This window comes from Leuresthes tenuis, unplaced genomic scaffold (genome assembly GCF_036924035.1).
Source record: "Leuresthes tenuis unplaced genomic scaffold, fLeuTen1.0.hap1 SCAF_1, whole genome shotgun sequence".
In the NCBI taxonomy this organism is placed as follows: Eukaryota; Metazoa; Chordata; class Actinopteri; order Atheriniformes; family Atherinopsidae; genus Leuresthes; species Leuresthes tenuis.
This window is the reverse complement of record NW_027325355.1, coordinates 2,149,069-2,172,628: the sequence shown is the minus strand read 5'-3', so window position 1 is coordinate 2,172,628 and position 23,560 is coordinate 2,149,069. Positions and strand designations below refer to the sequence as shown.

Sequence of the window (23,560 nt, the reverse complement as noted above, 5' to 3'; positions counted from 1 at the left end):
GTGAAAAGAACACAAGTCTCGTATCTGTGAACAAGCCAGCATATGTTTTTTTCCAAAGACCACGTCCAGCATTTGATTGAAATTGACCTCTCTGCCCCCTGTATTTCCACACTGCTGGTGTATCAGTGAGAACACTGAAACGCAGAATGCGACAGTGGGGCCTCTCAAAAAGGGAAGGCTACAGTAAAATGACAGATGATGAACTTGACAGCTTGGTCTCTGCCATCAAGCAAGACTCCCAGAATTTGGGTTGGTGCTTTTTACAGAAAGTTTTTATTTGAATTATATCATGCACTTGTCCATAGCATTATAAAAAGATTTGTGCCATAAAAGTAACATTTGAAATTGCCGGCCATATAGGCTCCACAACTAAGTCTAGCTGAGGGCCGGCTACTTTAATGACTGCTATTTTTATAGCCTAAAGGCTATCAATATTATTTTTTAAATTTTCTGTGCCTTAGTGGAGAGTCCTGGACATTATCATAGCAACGGTCATCATAGCATGTATACCTGAGAAAAAGTTAAATGCCTAAATTGTTTGTTTACATGATTATCAATCAATATATCTTAAATAAAAGTGGTTTTCACTTCTTTTCCTACAGGTCACAGAATGGTAAAAGGTCGTCTTAGGGCTTTAGGCCACAGAGTTCAGTGGACAGAGTGTGGGATTCGATGCACCGGGTTGATAGGGTAGGAATACTACAGAGAATGACAAGCCTCGGATGTGTTGTGAGAAGGACCTACAATGTCGCAGCTCCTCTGTCACTCGTACATATAGATACCAACCACAAGTTGATCAGGTAAGCTGACAGCAAAGGACATCACATGGACATTATATATTTATATATTGATTTAAAAAATGGTCTATGGCATACATTCTGCAGAGTTCTGGAATCTGGTGTAATGGACCACGATGTAGCTGCGTTAAACAATTGATACATTTTTATTGAACAGATATGGTGTGGTAATGTTTGGAATAGATGTCTCTTCAAGAAAGGTCAGTGTCCCCATGGAGATTATAGTGTGTGATATAATATTCAACTTAATTTATTTAAAGCTATACTTTTCTTTTGTAAGCTTAAAATGCTCCTAATAAGCTTATGGCGCACTAAAATGGAAAAGCAAGCCACCAGGTGTTGAAATTACACGCGAACTACAACGCAGGCCGTTGTAGATCACAAGTTGTTTATATTCGGACACGGCAAGCACAAGAATAGCCTTGATGGACGTGGTAACTGGACCGCTGATAACTTGACAACATTCTCCGCTCCGACATCCGGGGGAGATGGAACGCACCATCACTTTCTCACCTCACACGTCAGGGAGGAAGGGAGCGTCACAGGTCAGGCAGGGGGAAGAGGGTGAGACTTTGGAGGGAGGGGGAGTTTTTCATGTTTAAATTTTTAATAAGTGCCGTGCTACATGCCAGAAAGGTAAGTATAGCTTTAAGTCTAACATTACACATGGAACAATATTTCATTCATTTATTATTCTTATATTATTGTAGTTAATGTTTAATGTGTTTCTGTGGTTTTTATGTTTTCCAAATGCTCACAAAGATCATGTACCGACATGCTACCAATAACAACAAGTCATCAACAGCCCAAGATTTCTTCCTTCAGGCTGTAGAGACGCATGGTTTTCCATCCAGGTAACATGCTATGTTTTGTTTTGAGGTTGCTGTTTTTATGTTTACATTGTTATATTTTTACAAGATTTTAAATTTTTTTATGTAAAGTTGCCTTTACAAAATTGTTGACCCACTGACATAATCACAATATTATATGTATGTCTTTACAGTGATCTGCTGTTCAAGGATGTTTCAGTCTTATAATATAAGCATTTTTATGTATTAATAAATTCCTTTACAACTAGTGTCTCCTTCAGGATTAGCAGATGATGAAACCTGTTGTGGATTTACAACAAAAATATAGAACAAATTTCTACAACACATTCCTGTACAACTTAGACCTGTACATTGGATCTCTTTTTATCATAGTAGTATTGGAGACTAGTATGTACATATATATATGTATATATATATATAACTATTTATCATGTCTATCTATTCTTTGCTGCTCAGGTCCCTGATCGTAGTCAGGCCATCCTCCTATGATTAGATAGAGAGGACAGCTGATTTTCCTTTGCCTGCCTTTTGTGTTGAAGGACTGAGTCACACAGTTTTGTCAACCACATATTTTATTTTTTGGACTTTTTTGAAAGAGTATCCATACCAAGGAGTAAAATTGTACAATCCTCTTTTTCCTAAATCAGTACCAACTTGTGCGCACCGCATGGAGTTGGCGCTCAGATCCCGGCCGGCAGAAATTGCCGCTCCTTGATTGGATGATTGGTTGGCCCATGGTTGGGCACCGGGTTAATTATGTAGGCTTTTGAGTAGTTCTCCTTGTCGCTGATTGTTACCATGGGATTGTTTTTCCTGTTTCCTTCTCCTTTGGCTTCTGTGTCCAAATTCCAAACGGAGAGCATGGAAAAATATATGCATTGCAAATTAATATGGAAGAAGAAATCAAATAGATTCAATTAGTGACACCCGGAGGTGAGAAGGCAAATAGCACAGACCCTCTCAGCTGAATGTTTCACTTTTTCAACATTAAACAATTTAAGCCCTCTCTTTGGAATTGGTCAATCACACACTCTGGTGTGACTTGACAACTGACTAACCTCATCCACTCATTTTCTTTCCAGAACACAAACATGACAGCACACCTGTAGGTTCCACCGAGATTTGAACTCGGATCACTGGATTCAAAGTCCAGAGTGCTAACCTTTCGGCCAAAAAAGGGGCAAAAGGGACTGCCCGAAAGGGGGGAAAAGGAAAAAAAGAGGAAGGAGGGGGGGGGAGAGAGAAAAAGAAAAGGAGAAAAAACGTACACTTTATCCACTTTTCTCTATTCTCTTATCTTCTCAACATTGTTTACACACACCTCTGCACTTATTGCAAGGTTTATCATCTGTTTAATTTTCATGTTTCTTGTGGGATTCGAACCTGTATTGTGGCAACACCCCAACATACCACAGTGCTTTGGACTTTACTAAAGCCTACTGTAGGGGGGAGCACACAACATGTGTATAACTGTAAATGTAAATAAGCCTCCCATCATTTTTCCCCTCTTTTTTTGGTACACTCAATTATTTGAGAGACTAGCTATCTATCTGTATCACTATTTGTGCAACACAAGTGAATGAAACAAATTCCAAATTGAGCAAAGAAAGTATTTTTAAAAAATCTTTGGTTGAGACAAAGAGTGTTGGGTTTTGTTGATAAATGTAAAATAATTCTCCAAGTAATTCTGGCTTCACTTTTGACAATTGCATTAAATGGATGTCACTCACACTCACTGTCGTCCTGTTTTGCAAAGGGAAATTAAATAAAAATGTGAAGGCTGTTCTTGGTTCAAGTAAAATTATCAAACTTTATTAACATTGTAACAATAATCACACAGTAACAGACGAGCAATCATCTGCGAACAGACAGACAGACAGACAGACACTTAACGTAAACTTAACGCCGCAGTTAAAACGTCGCATGAAATGGAAGCTGTCCAAGCGCACTGCAGACCTCCATGGGTGGAAGAGTTTGACCACTGAAGACACACCTGTGAAAAACAAAGTCAGCCGCTGCCCAATTGCCAGTACCACTCCTCCCACAAGTGGAGTGGTAACAGTGTGTGTGTGTGTGGCACACAGTTTTTCAAACGTATATTTGATAAAGAATTTTATCATTTTTACCCACCTGACTGGCTGCAGCAGTCCCGGTCAACATAGATGACCTCAGGTTCAGCTTGGCCCGCATTCTTGTATCGAGTGACGATGCCATGGCACAACTCTTCCAACCCTGCACCTTCACCCGTTGTCAGAACAGAGTTCAGAACCTGGCCAAACTCGTTGCCGATGTTTATCATCCATGCAGCACTGTCCCCAATAGCGCCAGCCAGCTTCTTGGTGATCTGTAAAAGAAACACTACTTTCAAACTGTTTGTTGTAATTATACACGTGTGCATGTGTCAAACCGACATTCAAGCACTTGCACCTGTAATCATATTCCTGCACATTTTTCATTTTCCCTCTTTTTTCCCCTCCTCTTTTTTTTTTGGGGGGGGGGGGCAATAAATATAGCTTTCCCAGTGATAACTACTAATACAACCGATTCTCCGCAACAACCAAAAGATTCATCGCACACAAGGCCTTGAAATTGATTTTGGTCAAGAAAGAGGTTTCAGAATATGAAGATCAAATTCAGAGTCTGACAGTGACTTTTAGAAGAGGATGACATTAATCATCAGCTATCTCCTAAACGGGAATGAACCAGAGCTAGACAGCAGCAGGCCCCAGGACCAAGTAGTCAGCAGCCGAGCTGAGATTGAGATCTTACTTATGTTTTGTAAATGTTCAAAGTTCTAAAAAAGTTCAAATGAATAATACATGATAGTTATACCAAAAAACCTTGCTTCATTTGCACTTTTCTTGAATGTTTTCCATCCTTTTTATTTTTACTACTACTAGTACTTGGATGGTAGACTGCCTGGGAATACCAGGTGCTTTAAGCTTTTTCTCTTCTCTCTACCACCTTTTGTTGCAACGTCTGATCACCCTGTGACACATGAGGAAGGTGGTCATCTTCAGCTGCTGCTTTGTTGGCAGACACGAAGTGATCTGAGAGTCTCAGTTTCAGCTGCAGAGAATGATCACATCAGAGAAGATGATATGCCCGTTACACATCAGCCTTTCTCTGCAATTATCTAGTTGCATAGAGGAACCGTATGATTCCAGTACCTATATGATGCACATTTGTCAGTGACATTGTTGCTTACGGCCACACCACGTTGAACATGCCCGACCTCGTCTGATCTCGGAAGCCAAGCACGGTTGGGCCTGGTTAGTACTTGGATGGAAGACCTCTTGGGAATACCAGGTGCTGTAAGCTTTTTCTCTTCTTTCGACCACCTGCATGTCTTTTGTTGCAACGTCTGATCACCCTGTGACACATGAGGAAGTTGGTCATCTTCAGCAGCTGCTGCTGCTTTGTTGGCAGACACGAAGTGATCTGAGAGTCTCAGTTTCAGCTGCAGAGAATGATCACATGAGGGAAGAAGATTTGCCCACTACAAGTCAGCCTTTCTCGGCAATTATCTGGTTACATAGAGGAACCGTATGATTCCATTACCTATATAATGCACATTTGTCAAAGACATTGTCGCTTACGGCCACACCACCCTGAATATGCCCGACCTCGTCTGATCTCGGAAGCCAAGCAGTGTTGGGCCTGGTTAGTACTTTGTTGGTATACAGCTTGGGAATACCAGGTGCTGTAAGCTTTTTCTCTCCTCTCAACCACCTGCATGTCTTTTGTTGCAACGTCTGATCACCCTGTGACACATGAGGAAGTTGGTCATCTTCAGCTGCTGCTGCTTTGTTGGCAGACACGAAGTGATCTGAGAGTCTCATTTTCAGCTAGAGAGAATTATCACGTCAGGGAACAAGATGTGCCCACTACATATCAGCCTTTCTCGGCAATTATCTGGTTACATAGAGGAACCATATGATTCCATTGCCTATATAATGCACATTTGTCACAGACATTGTTGCTTACGGCCACACCACCCTGAACATGCCCGACCTCGTCTGATCTCGGTAGCCAAGGAGGGTTGGGCCTGGTTAGTACTTGGATGGGAGACTGCTTGGGAATACCAGGTGCTGTAAGCTTCTTCTCTTCTCTCTACCACCTCCATGTCTTTTGTTGCAACGTCTGATCATCCTGTGACACATGAGGAAGTTGGTCATCTTCAGCTGCTGCTGCTTTGTTGGCAGACATGAAGTGATCTGAGAGTCTCAGTTTCAGTTGCAGAGAATGATCACATCAGAGAAGATGATTTACCCGCTACACATCAGCCTTTCTCGGCAATTATCTGGTTGCATAGAGGAACCGTATGATTCCAGGACCTATATAATGCACATTTGTCAGAGACATTGCTGCTTACGGCCACACCACCCGGAACATGCCCGACCTCGTCTGATCTCGGAAGCCAAGCAGGGTTGGGCCTGGTTAGTACTTGGATGGGAGACCACTTGGTAATACCAGGTGCTGTAAGCTTCTTCTCTACTCTCTACCACCTTCATGTCTTTTGTGGCAACGTCTGATCCTCCTGTGACACATGAGGAAGTTGGTCATCTTCAGCTGCTGCTGCTTCTTTGTTGGCAGACACGAAGTGATCTGAGAGTCTCAATTTCAGCTGCAGAGAATAATCACATCAGGGAAGAACATGTGCCCACTACAAGTCAGCCTTTCTAGGCAATTATCTGGTTACATAGAGGAAGTGTATGATTCCATTGCCTATATAATGCACATTTGTCACGGAGATTGTTACTTACGGCCAAACCACCCTGAATATGTCTGACCTTGTCTGATCTCGGAAGCCAAGGAGGGCTGGGCCTGGTTAGTACTTTGATGGGACACCGCTTGGGAATACCAGGTGCTGTAAGCTTTTTCTCTTCTCTCTACCACCTGCATGTCTTTGGTTGCAATGTCTGATCGCCCTGTGACACATGAGGAAGTTGGTCATCTTCAGCTGCTGCTGCTTTGTTAGCAGACACGAAGTGATCTGAGAGTCTCAGTTTCAGCTGCAGAGAATAATCACATCAAGGAAGAAGATGTGCCCACAACAAGTTAGCCTTTCCCTGCAATTATCTGGTTACATAGAGGAACTGTATTATTCCAGTACCTATATAATGCACATTTTTCACAGACATTGTTACTTACGGCCACACCACCGTAAATATGCCCGACCTCGACTAATCTCGGAACCCAAGCAGGGTTGGGCCTGGTTAGTACTTGAATGGGAGACCCCTTGGGAATGCCAGGTGCTGTAAGCTTTTTCTCTTCTCTCTACCACCTGCATGTATTTTGTTGCAAGGTCTGATCGCCCTGTGACACATGAGGAAGTTGGTCATCTTCAGCTGCTGCTGCTTTGTTGGCAGACACGAAGTGATCTGAGAGTCTCATTTTCAGCTGGAGAGAATAATCACGTCAGGGAAGAAGATGTGCCCACTATTTATCAGCCTTTCTCTGCAATTATCTGGTTATATAGAGGAACCGTATGATTCCAGTGCCTATACAATTTACATTTGTCACAGACATTGTTGCTTACGGCCACACCACCCTGAATATGCCTAACCTCGTCTGATCTCGGAAGCCAAGCAGGGTTGTGCCTGGTTAGTACTTGGATGGGAGACCGCTTGGGAATACCAGGTGCTGTAAGCTTTTTCTCTTCTCTCTACCACCTCCATGTCTTTTGTTGCAACGTCTGATCACCCTGTGACACGCGAAGAAGTTGGTCATCTTCAGCTGCTGCTGCTTTGTTGGCAGACACAAAGTGATCTCAGAGTTTCAGTTTCAGCTGCAGAGAATAATCACATCAGGGAAGAAGATGTGCCCACTACAAGTCAGCCTTTCTCGGCAATTATCTGGTTACATAGAGGAAGTGTATGATTCCAGTACCTATATAATACACATTTGTAACAGATATCGTTGCTTACCGCCACACCACCCTGAATAAGCTCAACCTCGTCTGATCTCGGAAGCCAAGCAGGGTTGGGCCTGGTTAGTTCTTGAATGGGAGACCGCTTGCGAATACCAGGTGCTGTAAGCTTTTTCTCTTCTCTCTACCACCTGCATGTCTTTTGTTGCAACGTCTGATCACCCTGTGACACATGAGGAAGGTGGTCATCTTCAGCTGCTGCTGCTTTGTTGGCTGACACGAAGTGATCTGAGAGTCTCAGTTTCAGCTCGAGAGAATAATCACGTCAGGGAAGAAGATGTGCCCACTACTTATCAGCTTTTCTCGGCAATAATCTGGTTACATAGAGGAACTGTATGATTCCAGTACCTATATAATGCACATTTGTCACAGACATTGTTGCTTACGGCCACACCACCCTGAATATGCCCGACCTCGTCTGATCTCGGAAGCCAAGCAGGGTTGTGCCTGGTTAGTACTTGGATGAGAGACCGCTTGGGAATACCAGGTGCTGTAAGCTTTTTCTCTTCTCTCAACCACCTGCATGTCTTTTGTTGCAACGTCTGACCACCCTGTGACACATGAGGAAGTTGGTCATCTTCAGCTGCTGCTGCTTTGTTGGCAGACATGAAGTGATCTGAGAGTCTCAGTTTCAGTTGCAGAGAATGATCACATCAGAGAAGATGATTTACCCGCTACACATCAAACTTTCTCGGCAATTATCTGGTTGCATAGAGGAACCGTATGATTCCAGTACCTATATAATGCACATTTGTCAGAGACATTGCTGCTTACGGCCACACCACCCGGAAAATGCCCCACCTCATCTGATCTCGGAAGCCAAGCAGGGTTGGGCCTGGTTAGTACTTGGATGGGAGACCACTTGGGAATACCAGGTGCTGTAAGCTTCTTCTCTACTCTCTACCACCTTCATGTCTTTTGTGGATACGTCTGATCCTCCTGTGACACATGAGGAAGTTGGTCATCTTCAGCTGCTGCTGCTTCTTTGTTGGCAGACACGAAGTGATCTGAGAGTCTCAGTTTCAGCTGCAGAGAATAATCACATCAGGGAAGAAGATGTGCCCACTACAAGTCAGCCTTTCTCGGCAATTATCTGGTTACATAGAGGAAGTGTATGATTCCATTGCCTATATAATGCACATTTGTCACGGAGATTGTTACTTACGGCCAAACCACCCTGAATATGTCTGACCTTGTCTGATCTCGGAAGCCAAGGAGGGCTGGGCCTGGTTAGTACTTTGATGGGACACCGCTTGGGAATACCAGGTGCTGTAAGCTTTTTCTCTTCTCTCTACCACCTCCATGTCTTTTGTTGCAACGTCTGATCACCCTGTGACACGTGAAGAAGTTGGTCATCTTCAGCTGCTGCTGCTTTGTTGGCAGATACAAAGTGATCTCAGAGTTTCAGCTGCAGAGAATAATCACATCAGGGAAGAAGATGTGCCCACTACAAGTCAGCCTTTCTTGGCAATTATCTGGTTACATAGAGGAAGTGTATGATTCCATTGCCTATATAATGCACATTTGTCACGGAGATTGTTACTTACGGCCAAACCACCCTGAATATGTCTGACCTTGTCTGATCTCGGAAGCCAAGGAGGGCTGGGCCTGGTTAGTACTTTAATGGGACACCACTTGGGAATACCAGGTGCTGTAAGCTTTTTCTCTTCTCTCTACCACCTACATGTCTTTTGTTGCAATGTCTGATCGCCCTGTGACACGTGAGGAAGTTGGTCATCTTCAGCTGCTGCTGCTTTGTTGGCAGACACAAAGTGATCTCAGAGTTTCAGCTGCAGAGAATAATCACATCAGGGAAGAAGATGTGCCCACTACAAGTCAGCCTTTCTCGGCAATTATCTGGTTACATAGAGGAAGTGTATGATTCCAGTACCTATATAATACACATTTGTAACAGATAGCGTTGCTTACAGCCACACCACCCTGAATAAGCTCAACCTCGTCTGATCTCGGAAGCCAAGCAGGGTTGGGCCTGGTTAGTTCTTGAATGGGAGACCGCTTGCGAATACCAGGTGCTGTAAGCTTTTTCTCTTCTCTCTACCACCTACATGTCTTTTGTTGCAACGTCTGACCACCCTGTGACACATGAGGAAGTTGGTCATCTTCAGCTGCTGCTGCTTTGTTGGCAGACACGAAGTGATCTGAGAGTCTCAGTTTCAGCTGGAGAGAATAATCACATCAGGGAAGAAGATGTGCCCACTACAAGTTAGCCTTTCTCGACAATTATCTGGTTACATAGAGGAACTGTATTATTCCAGTACCTATATAATGCACATTTGTCACAGACATTGTTGCTTACGGCCACACCACCCTGAACATGCCCGACCTCGTCTCATCTTGGAAGCCAAGCAGGGTTGGGCCTTGTTAGTACTTGAATGGGAGACTGCTTGGGAATACCAGGTGCTGTAAGCTTTTTCTCTTCTCTCTACCACCTGCATGTCTTTTGTTGCAACGTCTGACCACCCTGTGACACATGAGGAAGTTGGTCATCTTCAGCTGCTGCTGCTTTGTTGGCAGACACGAAGTGATCTGAGAGTCTCAGTTTCAGCTGAAGAGAATGATCACATCAGAGAAGATGATATGCCCGCTACACATCAGCCTTTCTCTGCAATTATCTGGTTATATAGAGGAACCGTATGATTCCAGTACCTATATTATAAACATTTTTCAGAGAGATTGTTACTTACGGCCATACCACCCTGAATAAGCCCGACCTCATCTGATCTCGGAAGCCAAGCAGGGTTTGGCCTGGTTAGTACTTGAATGGGAGACCGCTTGGGAATACCAGGTGCTGTAGGCTTTTTCTCTTCTCTTTACCACCTGCATGTCTTTTGTTGCAATGTCTGATCGCCCTGTGACACATGAGGAAGTTGGTCATCTTCAGCTGCTGCTGCTTTGTTGGCAGACACAAAGTGATCTGAGAGTCTCAGTTTCAGTACCAGAGAATAATCACATCAGGGAAGAAGATGAACCCACTACAAGTCAGCCTTTTTCGGCAATTATCTGGTTGCATAGAGGAACCGTATGATTCCAGTACCTATATAATGCACATTTGTCACAGACATTGTTACTTACGGCCACACCACCCTGAATATGCCCGACCTCGTCTAATCTCGGAACCCAAGCAGGGTTGGGCCTTGTTAGTACTTGAATGTTAGACCGCTTGGGAATACCAGGTGCTGTAAGCTTTTTCTCTTCTCTCTACCACCTGCATGTCTTTTTCTGCAATGTCTGATCGCCCTGTGACACATGAGGAAGTTGGTCATCTTCAGCTGCTGCTGCTTTGTTGGCAGACATGAAGTGATCTGAGAGTCTCAGTTTCAGCTGAAGAGAATGATCACGTCAGGGAAGAAGATGTGCTCACTACAAGTCAGCCTTTCTTGGCAATTATCTGGTTATATAGAGGAACCGTATGATTCCTGTACCTATACAATTTATATTTGTCACAGACATGGTTGTTTACGGCCACACCACCCTGAATATGCCCGACCTCGTCTGATCTTGGAAGCCAATTAGGGTTGGGCCTGTTTAGTACTTGGATGGGAGACCCCTTGGGATTATCAGGTGCTGTAAGCTTTTTCTCTTCTCTCAACCACCTGCATGTCTTTTGTTGCAACGTATGATCACCCTGTGACACATGAGGAAGTTGGTCATCTTCATTTTCTGCTGCTTTGTTGGCAGACACGAAGTGATCTGAGAGTCTCATTTTCAGCTGGAGAAAATTATCACGTCAGGGAACAAGATGTGCCCACTACATATCAGCCTTTCTTGGCAATTATCTGGTTGCATAGAGGAACCGTATGATTCCAGTACCTATATAATGCACATTTGTCAGACACATTGTTTCTTACGGCCACACTACCCTGAACATGCCCGACCTTGTCTGATCTCGGAAGCCAAGCAGGGTTGAGCCTGCTTAGTACTTGGATGGGAGACAGCTTGGGAATACCAGGTGCTGTAAGCTTTTTCTCTTCTCTCTACCACCTGCATGTCTTTTGTTGCAACGTCTGATCACCCTGTGACACGTGAAGAAGTTGGTCATCTTCAGCTGCTGCTGCTTTGTTGGCAGACACGAAGTGATCTGAGAGTCTCAGTTTCAGCTGGAGAGAATAATCACATCAGGGAAGAAGATATGCCCACTACACATCAGCCTTTCTCGGCAATTATCTGGTTACATAGAGGAACTGTATGATTCCAGTACCAATATAATGCACATTTGTCACAGACTTTGTTGCTTACGGCCACACCACCCTCAACATATCCGACCTTGTCCGATCACGGAAGCCAAGCACGGTTGGGCCTGGTTAGTACTTAGATGGGAGACTGCTTTGGAATACCAGGTGCTGTAAGCTTTTTCTCTTCTCTCTACCACCTGCATGTCTTTTGTTGCAACGTCTGATCACCCTGTGACACATGAGGAAGTTGGTCATCTTCAGCTTCTGCTGCTTTGTTGGCAGACACAAAGTGATCTGAGAGTCTCATTTTCAGCTGGAGAGAATTATCACGTCAGGGAACAAGATGTGCCCACTACACATCAGCCTTTTTCGGCAATTATCTGGTTACATAGAGGAACCGTATGACTCCATTACCTATATAATGCACATTTGTCACAGAAATTGTCGCTTACGGCCACACCACCCTGAATATGCCCGACCTCGTCTGATCTCGGAAGCCAAGCAGGGTTGGGGCTGGTTAGTACTTGGATGGGAGACCGCTTGGGAATACAAGGTGCTGTAAGCTTCTTCTCTTCTCTCTACCACCTGCATGTCTTTTGTTGCAACGTCTGATCACCCTGTGACACATGAGGAAGTTGGTCATCTTCAGTTACTGCTGCTGCTTTGTTGGCAGACACAAAGTGATCTGAGAGTCTCAGTTTCAGTTGCAGAGAATGATCACATCAGAGAAGATGATTTGCGCGCTACACATCAGCCTTTCTCAGCAATTATCTGGTTGCATAGAGGAACCGTATGATTCCAGTACCTATATAATGCACATTTGTCAGAGACATTGTTGCTTACGGCCACACCACCCTGAATAAGCCCGACCTCGTCTGATCTCGGACGCCAAACAGGGTTGTACCTGGTTAGTACTTGGATGGGAGACAGCTTGGGAACACCAGGTGCTGTAAGCTTTTTCTCTTCTCTCTACCACCTGCATGTCTTTTGTTGCAACGTCTGATCACCCTGTGACACATGAGGAAGTTGGTCATCTTCAGCTGCCGCTGCTTTGTTGGCAGACACAAAGTGATCTGAGAGTCTCAGTTTCAGCTCGAGAGAATAATCACGTCAGGGAAGAAGATGTGCCCACTACTTATCAGCTTTTCTCGGCAATTATCTGGTTACATAGAGGAACCGTATGATTCCAGTACCTATATAATGCACATTTGTCAGAGACATTGTTGCTTACGGCCACACCACCCTGAACATGCCCGACCTCGTCTGATCTCGGACGCCAAACAGGGTTGTACCTGGTTAGTACTTGGATGGGAGACCTCTTGGGAACACCAGGTGCTGTAAGCTTTTTCTCTTCTCTCTACCACCTGCATGTCTTTTGTTGCAACGTCTGATCACCCTGTGACACATGAGGAAGTTGGTCATCTTCAGCTGCTGCTGCTTTGTTGGTAGACACGAAGTGATCTGAGAGTCTCAGTTTCAGCTGCAGAGAATAATCACATGAGGGAAGAAGATTTGCCCACTACAAGTCAGCCTTTCTCGGCAATTATCTGGTTACATAGAGGAACCGTATGATTCCAGTACCTATATAATGCACATTTGTCACAGACATTGTTGCTTACGGCCACACCACCCTGAACATGCCCGACCTCGTCTGATCTCGGTAGCCAAGGAGGGTTGGGCCTGGTTAGTACTTTAATGGGAGACTGCTTGGGAATACCAGGTGCTGTAAGCTTTTTCTCTTCTCTCTACCACCTGCATGTCTTTTGTTGCAACGTCTGATCACCCTGTGACACATGAGGAAGTTGGTCATCTTCAGCTGCTGCTGCTTTGTTGGCAGACACAAAGTGATCTGAGAGTCTCAGTTTCAGCTGGAGAGAATAATCACATCAGGGAAGAAGATATGCCCACTACACATCAGCCTTTCTCTGCAATTATCTGGTTACATAGAGGAACTGTATGATTCCAGTACCAATATAATGCACATTTGTCACAGACTTTGTTGCTTACGGCCACACCACCCTCAACATATCCGACCTTGTCCGATCTCGGAAGCCAAGCACGGTTGGGCCTGGTTAGTACTTACATGGGAGACTGCTTTGGAATACCAGGTGCTGTAAGCTTTTTCTCTTCTCTCTACCACCTGCATGTCTTTTGTTGCAACGTCTGATCACCCTGTGACACATGAGGAAGTTGGTCATCTTCAGCTGCTGCTGCTTTGTTGGCAGACACAAAGTGATCTGAGAGTCTCAGTTTCAGCTGCAGAGAATAATCACATCAGGGAAGAAGATGTGCCCACTACAAGTCAGCCTTTCTCGGCAATTATCTGGTTACATAGAGGAAGTGTATGATTCCAGTACTTATATAAGGCACATTTGTCACATATATTGTTGCTTACAGCCACACCACCCTGAATAAGCACGATCTCGGAAGCCAAGCAGGTTTGGGCCTGGTTAGTACTTGGAAGGTAGACTGCCTGGGAATACCAGGTGCTTTAAGCTTTTTCTCTTCTCTCTACCACCTGCATGTCTTTTGTTGCAACGTCTGATCACCCTGTGACACATGAGGAAGTTGGTCATCTTCAGCTGCTGCTGCTTTGTTGGCAGACACGAAGTGATCTGAGAGTCTCAGTTTCAGCTGCAGAGAATAATCACGTCAGGGAAGAAGATGTGCCCACTACAAGTCAGCTTTTCTCTGCAATTATCTGGTTACATAGAGGAACCGTATGATTCCAGTACCTATATAATGCACATTTGTCACAGACATTGTTGCTTACGGCCACACCACCCTGAACATGCCCGACCTCGTCTTATCTCGGAAGCCAAGGAGGGTTGGGCCTGGTTAGTACTTAAATGGGAGACCGCTTGGGAATACCAGGAGCTGTAAGCTTTTTGTCTTCTCTCGACCACCTGCATGTCTTTTGTTGCAACGTCTGATCCCCCTGTGACACATGAGGAAGTTGGTCATCTTCAGCTGCTGCTGCTTTGTTGGCAGACACGAAGTGATCTGAGAGTCTCAGTTTCAGCTGCAGAGAATAATCACATCAGGGAAGAAGATGTGCCCATAACAAGTCAGCCTTTCTCTGCAATTATCTGGTTACATAGAGGAATTGTATGATTCCAGTACCTATATAATGCACATTTGTCACAGAAATTGTTCCTTACGGCCATACCACCCTGAATAAGCCCGACCTCGTCTGATCTCGGAAGCCAAGGAGGGTTGGGCCTGGTTAGTACTTTAATGGGAGACTGCTTGGGAATACCAGGTGCTGTAAGCATTTTCTCTTCTCTCTACAACCTGCATGTCTTTTGTTGCAACGTCTGATCACCCTGTGACACATGAGAAAGTTGGCCATCTTCAGCTGCTGCTGCTTTGTTGGAAGACACGAAGTGATCTGAGAGTCTCAGTTTCAGCTGAAGAGAATAATCACGTCAGGGAAGAAGATGTGCCCACTACACATCAGCCTTTCTCAGCAATTATCTGGTTACATAGAGGAACCGTATGATTCCTGTACTTATATAATGCACATTTGTCAGACACATTGTTTCTTACGGCCACACTACCCTGAACATGCCCGACCTTGTCTGATCTCGGAAGCCAAGCAGGGTTGAGCCTGCTTAGTACTTGGATGGGAGACAGCTTGGGAATACCAGGTGCTGTAAGCTTTTTCTCTTCTCTCTACCACCTGCATGTCTTTTGTTGCAACGTCTGATCACCCTGTGACACGTGAAGAAGTTGGTCATCTTCAGCTGCTGCTGCTTTGTTGGCAGACACGAAGTGATCTGAGAGTCTCAGTTTCAGCTGGAGAGAATAATCACATCAGGGAAGAAGATATGCCCACTACACATCAGCCTTTCTCGGCAATTATCTGGTTACATAGAGGAACTGTATGATTCCAGTACCAATATAATGCACATTTGTCACAGACTTTGTTGCTTACGGCCACACCACCCTCAACATATCCGACCTTGTCCGATCACGGAAGCCAAGCACGGTTGGGCCTGGTTAGTACTTAGATGGGAGACTGCTTTGGAATACCAGGTGCTGTAAGCTTTTTCTCTTCTCTCTACCACCTGCATGTCTTTTGTTGCAACGTCTGATCACCCTGTGACACATGAGGAAGTTGGTCATCTTCAGCTTCTGCTGCTTTGTTGGCAGACACAAAGTGATCTGAGAGTCTCATTTTCAGCTGGAGAGAATTATCACGTCAGGGAACAAGATGTGCCCACTACACATCAGCCTTTCTCGGCAATTATCTGGTTACATAGAGGAACCGTATGACTCCATTACCTATATAATGCACATTTGTCACAGAAATTGTCGCTTACGGCCACACCACCCTGAATATGCCCGACCTCGTCTGATCTCGGAAGCCAAGCAGGGTTGGGGCTGGTTAGTACTTGGATGGGAGACCGCTTGGGAATACAAGGTGCTGTAAGCTTCTTCTCTTCTCTCTACCACCTGCATGTCTTTTGTTGCAACGTCTGATCACCCTGTGACACATGAGGAAGTTGGTCATCTTCAGTTACTGCTGCTGCTTTGTTGGCAGACACAAAGTGATCTGAGAGTCTCAGTTTCAGTTGCAGAGAATGATCACATCAGAGAAGATGATTTGCGCGCTACACATCAGCCTTTCTCAGCAATTATCTGGTTGCATAGAGGAACCGTATGATTCCAGTACCTATATAATGCACATTTGTCAGAGACATTGTTGCTTACGGCCACACCACCCTGAATAAGCCCGACCTCGTCTGATCTCGGACGCCAAACAGGGTTGTACCTGGTTAGTACTTGGATGGGAGACAGCTTGGGAACACCAGGTGCTGTAAGCTTTTTCTCTTCTCTCTACCACCTGCATGTCTTTTGTTGCAACGTCTGATCACCCTGTGACACATGAGGAAGTTGGTCATCTTCAGCTGCTGCTGCTTTGTTGGCAGACACAAAGTGATCTGAGAGTCTCAGTTTCAGCTCGAGAGAATAATCACGTCAGGGAAGAAGATGTGCCCACTACTTATCAGCTTTTCTCGGCAATTATCTGGTTACATAGAGGAACCGTATGATTCCAGTACCTATATAATGCACATTTGTCAGAGACATTGTTGCTTACGGCCACACCACCCTGAACATGCCCGACCTCGTCTGATCTCGGACGCCAAACAGGGTTGTACCTGGTTAGTACTTGGATGGGAGACCTCTTGGGAACACCAGGTGCTGTAAGCTTTTTCTCTTCTCTCTACCACCTGCATGTCTTTTGTTGCAACGTCTGATCACCCTGTGACACATGAGGAAGTTGGTCATCTTCAGCTGCTGCTGCTTTGTTGGTAGACACGAAGTGATCTGAGAGTCTCAGTTTCAGCTGCAGAGAATAATCACATGAGGGAAGAAGATTTGCCCACTACAAGTCAGCCTTTCTCGGCAATTATCTGGTTACATAGAGGAACCGTATGATTCCAGTACCTATATAATGCACATTTGTCACAGACATTGTTGCTTACGGCCACACCACCCTGAACATGCCCGACCTCGTCTGATCTCGGTAGCCAAGGAGGGTTGGGCCTGGTTAGTACTTTAATGGGAGACTGCTTGGGAATACCAGGTGCTGTAAGCGTTTTCTCTTCTCTCTACAACCTGCATGTCTTTTGTTGCAACGTCTGATCACCCTGTGACACACGAGGAAGTTGGCCATCTTCAGCTGCTGCTGCTTTGTTGGAAGACACGAAGTGATCTGAGAGTCTCAGTTTCAACTGAAGAGAATAATGACGTCAGGGAAGAAGATGTGCCGACTACACATCAGCCTTTCTCAGCAATTATCTGGTTACATAGAGGAACCGTATGATTCCTGTAGTTATATAATGCACATTTGTCAGACACATTGTTGCTTACGGCCACACCACCCTGAACATGCCCAACCTCATCTGATCTCAGAAGCCAAGGAGGTTTGGGCCTGGTTAGTACTTGGATGGTAGACATTCTGGGAATACCAGGTGCTGTAAGCTTTTTCTCTTCTCTCTACCACCTGCATGTCTTTTGTTGCAACGTCTGATCACCCTGTGACACATGAGGAAGTTGGTCATCTTCAGCTGCTGCTGCTTTGTTGGCTGACACAAAGTGATCTGAGAGTCTCAGTTTCAGTTGCAGAGAATGATCACATCAGAGAAGATGATTTGCCCGCTACACATCAGCCTTTCTCGGCAATTATCTGGTTGCATAGAGGAACCGTATGATTCCAGTACCTATATAATGCACATTTGTCAGAGACATTGTTGCTTACGGCCACACCACCCTGAATAAGCCCGACCTCGTCTGATCTCGGACGCCAAACAGGGTTGTACCTGGTTAGTACTTGGATGGGAGACAGCTTGGGAACACCAGGTGCTGTAAGCTTTTTCTCTTCTCTCAACCACCTGCATGTCTTTTGTTGCAACGTCTGATCACCCTGTGACACATGAGGAAGTTGGTCATCTTCAGCTTCTGCTGCTTTGTTGGCAGACACGAAGTGATCTGAGAGTCTCAGTTTCAGCTGCAGAGAATGATCACATGAGGGAAGAAGATGTGCCCACTACAAGTCAGCCTTTCTCGGCAATTATCTGGTTACATAGAGGAACCGTATGATTCCAGTACCTATATAATGCACATTTGTCACAGACATTGTTGCTTACGGCCACACCACCCTGAACATGCCCGACCTCGTCTGATCTCGGTAGCCAAGGAGGGTTGGGCCTGGTTAGTACTTTAATGGGAGACTGCTTGGGAATACCAGGTGCTGTAAGCGTTTTCTCTTCTCTCTACAACCTGCATGTCTTTTGTTGCAACGTCTGATCACCCTGTGACACACGAGGAAGTTGGCCATCTTCAGCTGCTGCTGCTTTGTTGGAAGACACGAAGTGATCTGAGAGTCTCAGTTTCAACTGAAGAGAATAATCACGTCAGGGAAGAAGATGTGCCGACTACACATCAGCCTTTCTCAGCAATTATCTGGTTACATAGAGGAACCGTATGATTCCTGTAGTTATATAATGCACATTTGTCAGACACATTGTTGCTTACGGCCACACCACCCTGAACATGCCCGACCTCGTCTGATCTCGGAAGCCAAGCAGGGTTGAGCCTCCTTAGTACTTGGATGGGAGACTGCTTGGGAATACCAGGTGCTGTAAGCGTTTTCTCTTCTCTCTACAACCTGCATGTCTTTTGTTGCAACGTCTGATCACCCTGTGACACATGAGGAAGTTGGTCATATTCAGCTGCTGCTGCTTTGTTGGCTGACACAAAGTGATCTGAGAGTCTCAGTTTCAGTTGCAGAGAATGATCACATCAGAGAAGATGATTTGCCCGCTACACATCAGCCTTTCTCGGCAATTATCTGGTTGCATAGAGGAACCGTATGATTCCAGTACCTATATAATGCACATTTGTCAGAGACATTGTTGCTTACGGCCACACCACCCTGAATAAGCCCGACCTCGCCTGATCTCGGACACCAAGAAGGTTGTACCTGGTTAGTACTTGGATGGGAGACATCTTGGGAATACCAGGTGCTGTAAGCTTTTTCTCTTCTCTCTACCACCTGCATGTCTTTTGTTGCAACGTCTGATCACCCTGTGACACGTGAAGAAGTTGGTCATCTTCAGCTGCTGCTGCTTTGTTGATAGACACGAGGTGATCTGAGAGTCTCAGTTTCAGCTGAAGAGAATAATCACATCAAGGATGAAGATGAACCCACTACAAGTCAGCCTTTTTCGGCAATTATCTGGTTACACAGAGGAACTGTATGATTCCAGTACCTATATAATGCACATTTGTCACAGAGATTGTTGCTTACGGCCAAACCACCCTGAATATGTCTGACCTCGTCTGATCTCAGAAGCCAAGGAGGGTTGGGCCTGGTTAGTACTTGGATGGGAGACTGCTTGGGAATACCAGGTGCTGTAAGCGTTTTCTCTTCTCTCTACAACCTGCATGTCTTTTGTTGCAACGTCTGATCACCCTGTGACACATGAGGAAGTTGGTCATCTTCAGCTGCTGCTGCTTTGTTGGCAGACACAAAGTGATCTGAGAGTCTCAGTTTCAGCTGGAGAGAATAATCACATCAGGGAAGAAGATATGCCCACTACACATCAGCCTTTCTCTGCAATTATCTGGTTACATAGAGGAACTGTATGATTCCAGTACCAATATAATGCACATTTGTCACAGACTTTGTTGCTTACGGCCACACCACCCTCAACATATCCGACCTTGTCCGATCTCGGAAGCCAAGCACGGTTGGGCCTGGTTAGTACTTACATGGGAGACTGCTTTGGAATACCAGGTGCTGTAAGCTTTTTCTCTTCTCTCTACCACCTGCATGTCTTTTGTTGCAACGTCTGATCACCCTGTGACACATGAGGAAGTTGGTCATCTTCAGCTGCTGCTGCTTTGTTGGCAGACACAAAGTGATCTGAGAGTCTCAGTTTCAGCTGCAGAGAATAATCACATCAGGGAAGAAGATGTGCCCACTACAAGTCAGCCTTTCTCGGCAATTATCTGGTTACATAGAGGAAGTGTATGATTCCAGTACTTATATAAGGCACATTTGTCACATATATTGTTGCTTACAGCCACACCACCCTGAATAAGCACGATCTCGGAAGCCAAGCAGGTTTGGGCCTGGTTAGTACTTGGAAGGTAGACTGCCTGGGAATACCAGGTGCTTTAAGCTTTTTCTCTTCTCTCTACCACCTGCATGTCTTTTGTTGCAACGTCTGATCACCCTGTGACACATGAGGAAGTTGGTCATCTTCAGCTGCTGCTGCTTTGTTGGCAGACACGAAGTGATCTGAGAGTCTCAGTTTCAGCTGCAGAGAATAATCACGTCAGGGAAGAAGATGTGCCCACTACAAGTCAGCTTTTCTCTGCAATTATCTGGTTACATAGAGGAACCGTATGATTCCAGTACCTATATAATGCACATTTGTCACAGACATTGTTGCTTACGGCCACACCACCCTGAACATGCCCGACCTCGTCTTATCTCGGAAGCCAAGGAGGGTTGGGCCTGGTTAGTACTTAAATGGGAGACCGCTTGGGAATACCAGGAGCTGTAAGCTTTTTGTCTTCTCTCGACCACCTGCATGTCTTTTGTTGCAACGTCTGATCCCCCTGTGACACATGAGGAAGTTGGTCATCTTCAGCTGCTGCTGCTTTGTTGGCAGACACGAAGTGATCTGAGAGTCTCAGTTTCAGCTGCAGAGAATAATCACATCAGGGAAGAAGATGTGCCCATAACAAGTCAGCCTTTCTCTGCAATTATCTGGTTACATAGAGGAATTGTATGATTCCAGTACCTATATAATGCACATTTGTCACAGAAATTGTTCCTTACGGCCATACCACCCTGAATAAGCCCGACCTCGTCTGATCTCGGAAGCCAAGGAGGGTTGGGCCTGGTTAGTACTTTAATGGGAGACTGCTTGGGAATACCAGGTGCTGTAAGCATTTTCTCTTCTCTCTACAACCTGCATGTCTTTTGTTGCAACGTCTGATCACCCTGTGACACATGAGAAAGTTGGCCATCTTCAGCTGCTGCTGCTTTGTTGGAAGACACGAAGTGATCTGAGAGTCTCAGTTTCAGCTGAAGAGAATAATCACGTCAGGGAAGAAGATGTGCCCACTACACATCAGCCTTTCTCAGCAATTATCTGGTTACATAGAGGAACCGTATGATTCCTGTACTTATATAATGCACATTTGTCAGACACATTGTTTCTTACGGCCACACTACCCTGAACATGCCCGACCTTGTCTGATCTCGGAAGCCAAGCAGGGTTGAGCCTGCTTAGTACTTGGATGGGAGACAGCTTGGGAATACCAGGTGCTGTAAGCTTTTTCTCTTCTCTCTACCACCTGCATGTCTTTTGTTGCAACGTCTGATCACCCTGTGACACGTGAAGAAGTTGGTCATCTTCAGCTGCTGCTGCTTTGTTGGCAGACACGAAGTGATCTGAGAGTCTCAGTTTCAGCTGGAGAGAATAATCACATCAGGGAAGAAGATATGCCCACTACACATCAGCCTTTCTCGGCAATTATCTGGTTACATAGAGGAACTGTATGATTCCAGTACCAATATAATGCACATTTGTCACAGACTTTGTTGCTTACGGCCACACCACCCTCAACATATCCGACCTTGTCCGATCACGGAAGCCAAGCACGGTTGGGCCTGGTTAGTACTTAGATGGGAGACTGCTTTGGAATACCAGGTGCTGTAAGCTTTTTCTCTTCTCTCTACCACCTGCATGTCTTTTGTTGCAACGTCTGATCACCCTGTGACACATGAGGAAGTTGGTCATCTTCAGCTTCTGCTGCTTTGTTGGCAGACACAAAGTGATCTGAGAGTCTCATTTTCAGCTGGAGAGAATTATCACGTCAGGGAACAAGATGTGCCCACTACACATCAGCCTTTCTCGGCAATTATCTGGTTACATAGAGGAACCGTATGACTCCATTACCTATATAATGCACATTTGTCACAGAAATTGTCGCTTACGGCCACACCACCCTGAATATGCCCGACCTCGTCTGATCTCGGAAGCCAAGCAGGGTTGGGGCTGGTTAGTACTTGGATGGGAGACCGCTTGGGAATACAAGGTGCTGTAAGCTTCTTCTCTTCTCTCTACCACCTGCATGTCTTTTGTTGCAACGTCTGATCACCCTGTGACACATGAGGAAGTTGGTCATCTTCAGTTACTGCTGCTGCTTTGTTGGCAGACACAAAGTGATCTGAGAGTCTCAGTTTCAGTTGCAGAGAATGATCACATCAGAGAAGATGATTTGCGCGCTACACATCAGCCTTTCTCAGCAATTATCTGGTTGCATAGAGGAACCGTATGATTCCAGTACCTATATAATGCACATTTGTCAGAGACATTGTTGCTTACGGCCACACCACCCTGAATAAGCCCGACCTCGTCTGATCTCGGACGCCAAACAGGGTTGTACCTGGTTAGTACTTGGATGGGAGACAGCTTGGGAACACCAGGTGCTGTAAGCTTTTTCTCTTCTCTCTACCACCTGCATGTCTTTTGTTGCAACGTCTGATCACCCTGTGACACATGAGGAAGTTGGTCATCTTCAGCTGCTGCTGCTTTGTTGGCAGACACAAAGTGATCTGAGAGTCTCAGTTTCAGCTCGAGAGAATAATCACGTCAGGGAAGAAGATGTGCCCACTACTTATCAGCTTTTCTCGGCAATTATCTGGTTACATAGAGGAACCGTATGATTCCAGTACCTATATAATGCACATTTGTCAGAGACATTGTTGCTTACGGCCACACCACCCTGAACATGCCCGACCTCGTCTGATCTCGGACGCCAAACAGGGTTGTACCTGGTTAGTACTTGGATGGGAGACCTCTTGGGAACACCAGGTGCTGTAAGCTTTTTCTCTTCTCTCTACCACCTGCATGTCTTTTGTTGCAACGTCTGATCACCCTGTGACACATGAGGAAGTTGGTCATCTTCAGCTGCTGCTGCTTTGTTGGTAGACACGAAGTGATCTGAGAGTCTCAGTTTCAGCTGCAGAGAATAATCACATGAGGGAAGAAGATTTGCCCACTACAAGTCAGCCTTTCTCGGCAATTATCTGGTTACATAGAGGAACCGTATGATTCCAGTACCTATATAATGCACATTTGTCACAGACATTGTTGCTTACGGCCACACCACCCTGAACATGCCCGACCTCGTCTGATCTCGGTAGCCAAGGAGGGTTGGGCCTGGTTAGTACTTTAATGGGAGACTGCTTGGGAATACCAGGTGCTGTAAGCGTTT

General features: G+C 45.3%; 1 non-coding gene and 45 pseudogenes across 1 annotated transcript; all 46 read left to right on the top strand.

Moving 5' to 3' along the window:
- The first annotated feature begins 4,829 nt into the window (after positions 1-4,829).
- Positions 4,830-4,948, top strand: LOC140299600 (5S ribosomal RNA; annotated as a pseudogene).
- Positions 4,949-5,220: 272 nt separating this feature from the next.
- Positions 5,221-5,339, top strand: LOC140288694 (5S ribosomal RNA; annotated as a pseudogene).
- A 269-nt stretch (positions 5,340-5,608) lies between these two features.
- LOC140299873 (5S ribosomal RNA) lies at positions 5,609-5,727 on the top strand (annotated as a pseudogene).
- Positions 5,728-5,996: 269 nt separating this feature from the next.
- LOC140299270 (5S ribosomal RNA) lies at positions 5,997-6,115 on the top strand (annotated as a pseudogene).
- Positions 6,116-6,387: 272 nt separating this feature from the next.
- Positions 6,388-6,506, top strand: LOC140293047 (5S ribosomal RNA; annotated as a pseudogene).
- Positions 6,507-6,775: 269 nt separating this feature from the next.
- Positions 6,776-6,894, top strand: LOC140295941 (5S ribosomal RNA; annotated as a pseudogene).
- A 269-nt stretch (positions 6,895-7,163) lies between these two features.
- Positions 7,164-7,282, top strand: LOC140308819 (5S ribosomal RNA; annotated as a pseudogene).
- A 269-nt stretch (positions 7,283-7,551) lies between these two features.
- On the top strand, positions 7,552-7,670 carry LOC140293906 (5S ribosomal RNA; annotated as a pseudogene).
- Positions 7,671-7,939: 269 nt separating this feature from the next.
- LOC140300010 (5S ribosomal RNA) lies at positions 7,940-8,058 on the top strand (annotated as a pseudogene).
- Positions 8,059-8,327: 269 nt separating this feature from the next.
- Positions 8,328-8,446, top strand: LOC140298757 (5S ribosomal RNA). Its single transcript, XR_011914374.1, has one exon. It is a non-coding gene; the product is annotated as a 5S ribosomal RNA (ribosomal RNA).
- Positions 8,447-8,718: 272 nt separating this feature from the next.
- On the top strand, positions 8,719-8,837 carry LOC140293045 (5S ribosomal RNA; annotated as a pseudogene).
- Positions 8,838-9,100: 263 nt separating this feature from the next.
- LOC140294264 (5S ribosomal RNA) lies at positions 9,101-9,219 on the top strand (annotated as a pseudogene).
- Positions 9,220-9,482: 263 nt separating this feature from the next.
- On the top strand, positions 9,483-9,601 carry LOC140288987 (5S ribosomal RNA; annotated as a pseudogene).
- A 269-nt stretch (positions 9,602-9,870) lies between these two features.
- LOC140292898 (5S ribosomal RNA) lies at positions 9,871-9,989 on the top strand (annotated as a pseudogene).
- Positions 9,990-10,258: 269 nt separating this feature from the next.
- On the top strand, positions 10,259-10,377 carry LOC140299689 (5S ribosomal RNA; annotated as a pseudogene).
- Positions 10,378-10,646: 269 nt separating this feature from the next.
- Positions 10,647-10,765, top strand: LOC140296273 (5S ribosomal RNA; annotated as a pseudogene).
- A 269-nt stretch (positions 10,766-11,034) lies between these two features.
- Positions 11,035-11,153, top strand: LOC140289061 (5S ribosomal RNA; annotated as a pseudogene).
- A 269-nt stretch (positions 11,154-11,422) lies between these two features.
- On the top strand, positions 11,423-11,541 carry LOC140294911 (5S ribosomal RNA; annotated as a pseudogene).
- Positions 11,542-11,810: 269 nt separating this feature from the next.
- On the top strand, positions 11,811-11,929 carry LOC140295491 (5S ribosomal RNA; annotated as a pseudogene).
- A 269-nt stretch (positions 11,930-12,198) lies between these two features.
- Positions 12,199-12,317, top strand: LOC140301010 (5S ribosomal RNA; annotated as a pseudogene).
- A 272-nt stretch (positions 12,318-12,589) lies between these two features.
- On the top strand, positions 12,590-12,708 carry LOC140292535 (5S ribosomal RNA; annotated as a pseudogene).
- A 269-nt stretch (positions 12,709-12,977) lies between these two features.
- LOC140303993 (5S ribosomal RNA) lies at positions 12,978-13,096 on the top strand (annotated as a pseudogene).
- Positions 13,097-13,365: 269 nt separating this feature from the next.
- Positions 13,366-13,484, top strand: LOC140305261 (5S ribosomal RNA; annotated as a pseudogene).
- A 269-nt stretch (positions 13,485-13,753) lies between these two features.
- Positions 13,754-13,872, top strand: LOC140293521 (5S ribosomal RNA; annotated as a pseudogene).
- Positions 13,873-14,519: 647 nt separating this feature from the next.
- Positions 14,520-14,638, top strand: LOC140288891 (5S ribosomal RNA; annotated as a pseudogene).
- A 269-nt stretch (positions 14,639-14,907) lies between these two features.
- Positions 14,908-15,026, top strand: LOC140318225 (5S ribosomal RNA; annotated as a pseudogene).
- A 269-nt stretch (positions 15,027-15,295) lies between these two features.
- Positions 15,296-15,414, top strand: LOC140294909 (5S ribosomal RNA; annotated as a pseudogene).
- Positions 15,415-15,683: 269 nt separating this feature from the next.
- LOC140295490 (5S ribosomal RNA) lies at positions 15,684-15,802 on the top strand (annotated as a pseudogene).
- Positions 15,803-16,071: 269 nt separating this feature from the next.
- On the top strand, positions 16,072-16,190 carry LOC140300999 (5S ribosomal RNA; annotated as a pseudogene).
- A 272-nt stretch (positions 16,191-16,462) lies between these two features.
- LOC140292534 (5S ribosomal RNA) lies at positions 16,463-16,581 on the top strand (annotated as a pseudogene).
- Positions 16,582-16,850: 269 nt separating this feature from the next.
- Positions 16,851-16,969, top strand: LOC140303989 (5S ribosomal RNA; annotated as a pseudogene).
- Positions 16,970-17,238: 269 nt separating this feature from the next.
- Positions 17,239-17,357, top strand: LOC140315184 (5S ribosomal RNA; annotated as a pseudogene).
- A 269-nt stretch (positions 17,358-17,626) lies between these two features.
- Positions 17,627-17,745, top strand: LOC140296435 (5S ribosomal RNA; annotated as a pseudogene).
- A 269-nt stretch (positions 17,746-18,014) lies between these two features.
- On the top strand, positions 18,015-18,133 carry LOC140292533 (5S ribosomal RNA; annotated as a pseudogene).
- Positions 18,134-18,402: 269 nt separating this feature from the next.
- LOC140315173 (5S ribosomal RNA) lies at positions 18,403-18,521 on the top strand (annotated as a pseudogene).
- Positions 18,522-18,790: 269 nt separating this feature from the next.
- Positions 18,791-18,909, top strand: LOC140291139 (5S ribosomal RNA; annotated as a pseudogene).
- Positions 18,910-19,565: 656 nt separating this feature from the next.
- Positions 19,566-19,684, top strand: LOC140310880 (5S ribosomal RNA; annotated as a pseudogene).
- Positions 19,685-19,953: 269 nt separating this feature from the next.
- On the top strand, positions 19,954-20,072 carry LOC140293520 (5S ribosomal RNA; annotated as a pseudogene).
- Positions 20,073-20,719: 647 nt separating this feature from the next.
- On the top strand, positions 20,720-20,838 carry LOC140288890 (5S ribosomal RNA; annotated as a pseudogene).
- A 269-nt stretch (positions 20,839-21,107) lies between these two features.
- Positions 21,108-21,226, top strand: LOC140318222 (5S ribosomal RNA; annotated as a pseudogene).
- A 269-nt stretch (positions 21,227-21,495) lies between these two features.
- Positions 21,496-21,614, top strand: LOC140294908 (5S ribosomal RNA; annotated as a pseudogene).
- Positions 21,615-21,883: 269 nt separating this feature from the next.
- LOC140295489 (5S ribosomal RNA) lies at positions 21,884-22,002 on the top strand (annotated as a pseudogene).
- A 269-nt stretch (positions 22,003-22,271) lies between these two features.
- On the top strand, positions 22,272-22,390 carry LOC140300988 (5S ribosomal RNA; annotated as a pseudogene).
- Positions 22,391-22,662: 272 nt separating this feature from the next.
- LOC140292532 (5S ribosomal RNA) lies at positions 22,663-22,781 on the top strand (annotated as a pseudogene).
- A 269-nt stretch (positions 22,782-23,050) lies between these two features.
- On the top strand, positions 23,051-23,169 carry LOC140303984 (5S ribosomal RNA; annotated as a pseudogene).
- A 269-nt stretch (positions 23,170-23,438) lies between these two features.
- Positions 23,439-23,557, top strand: LOC140315162 (5S ribosomal RNA; annotated as a pseudogene).
- The last annotated feature ends 3 nt before the right edge of the window (positions 23,558-23,560 follow it).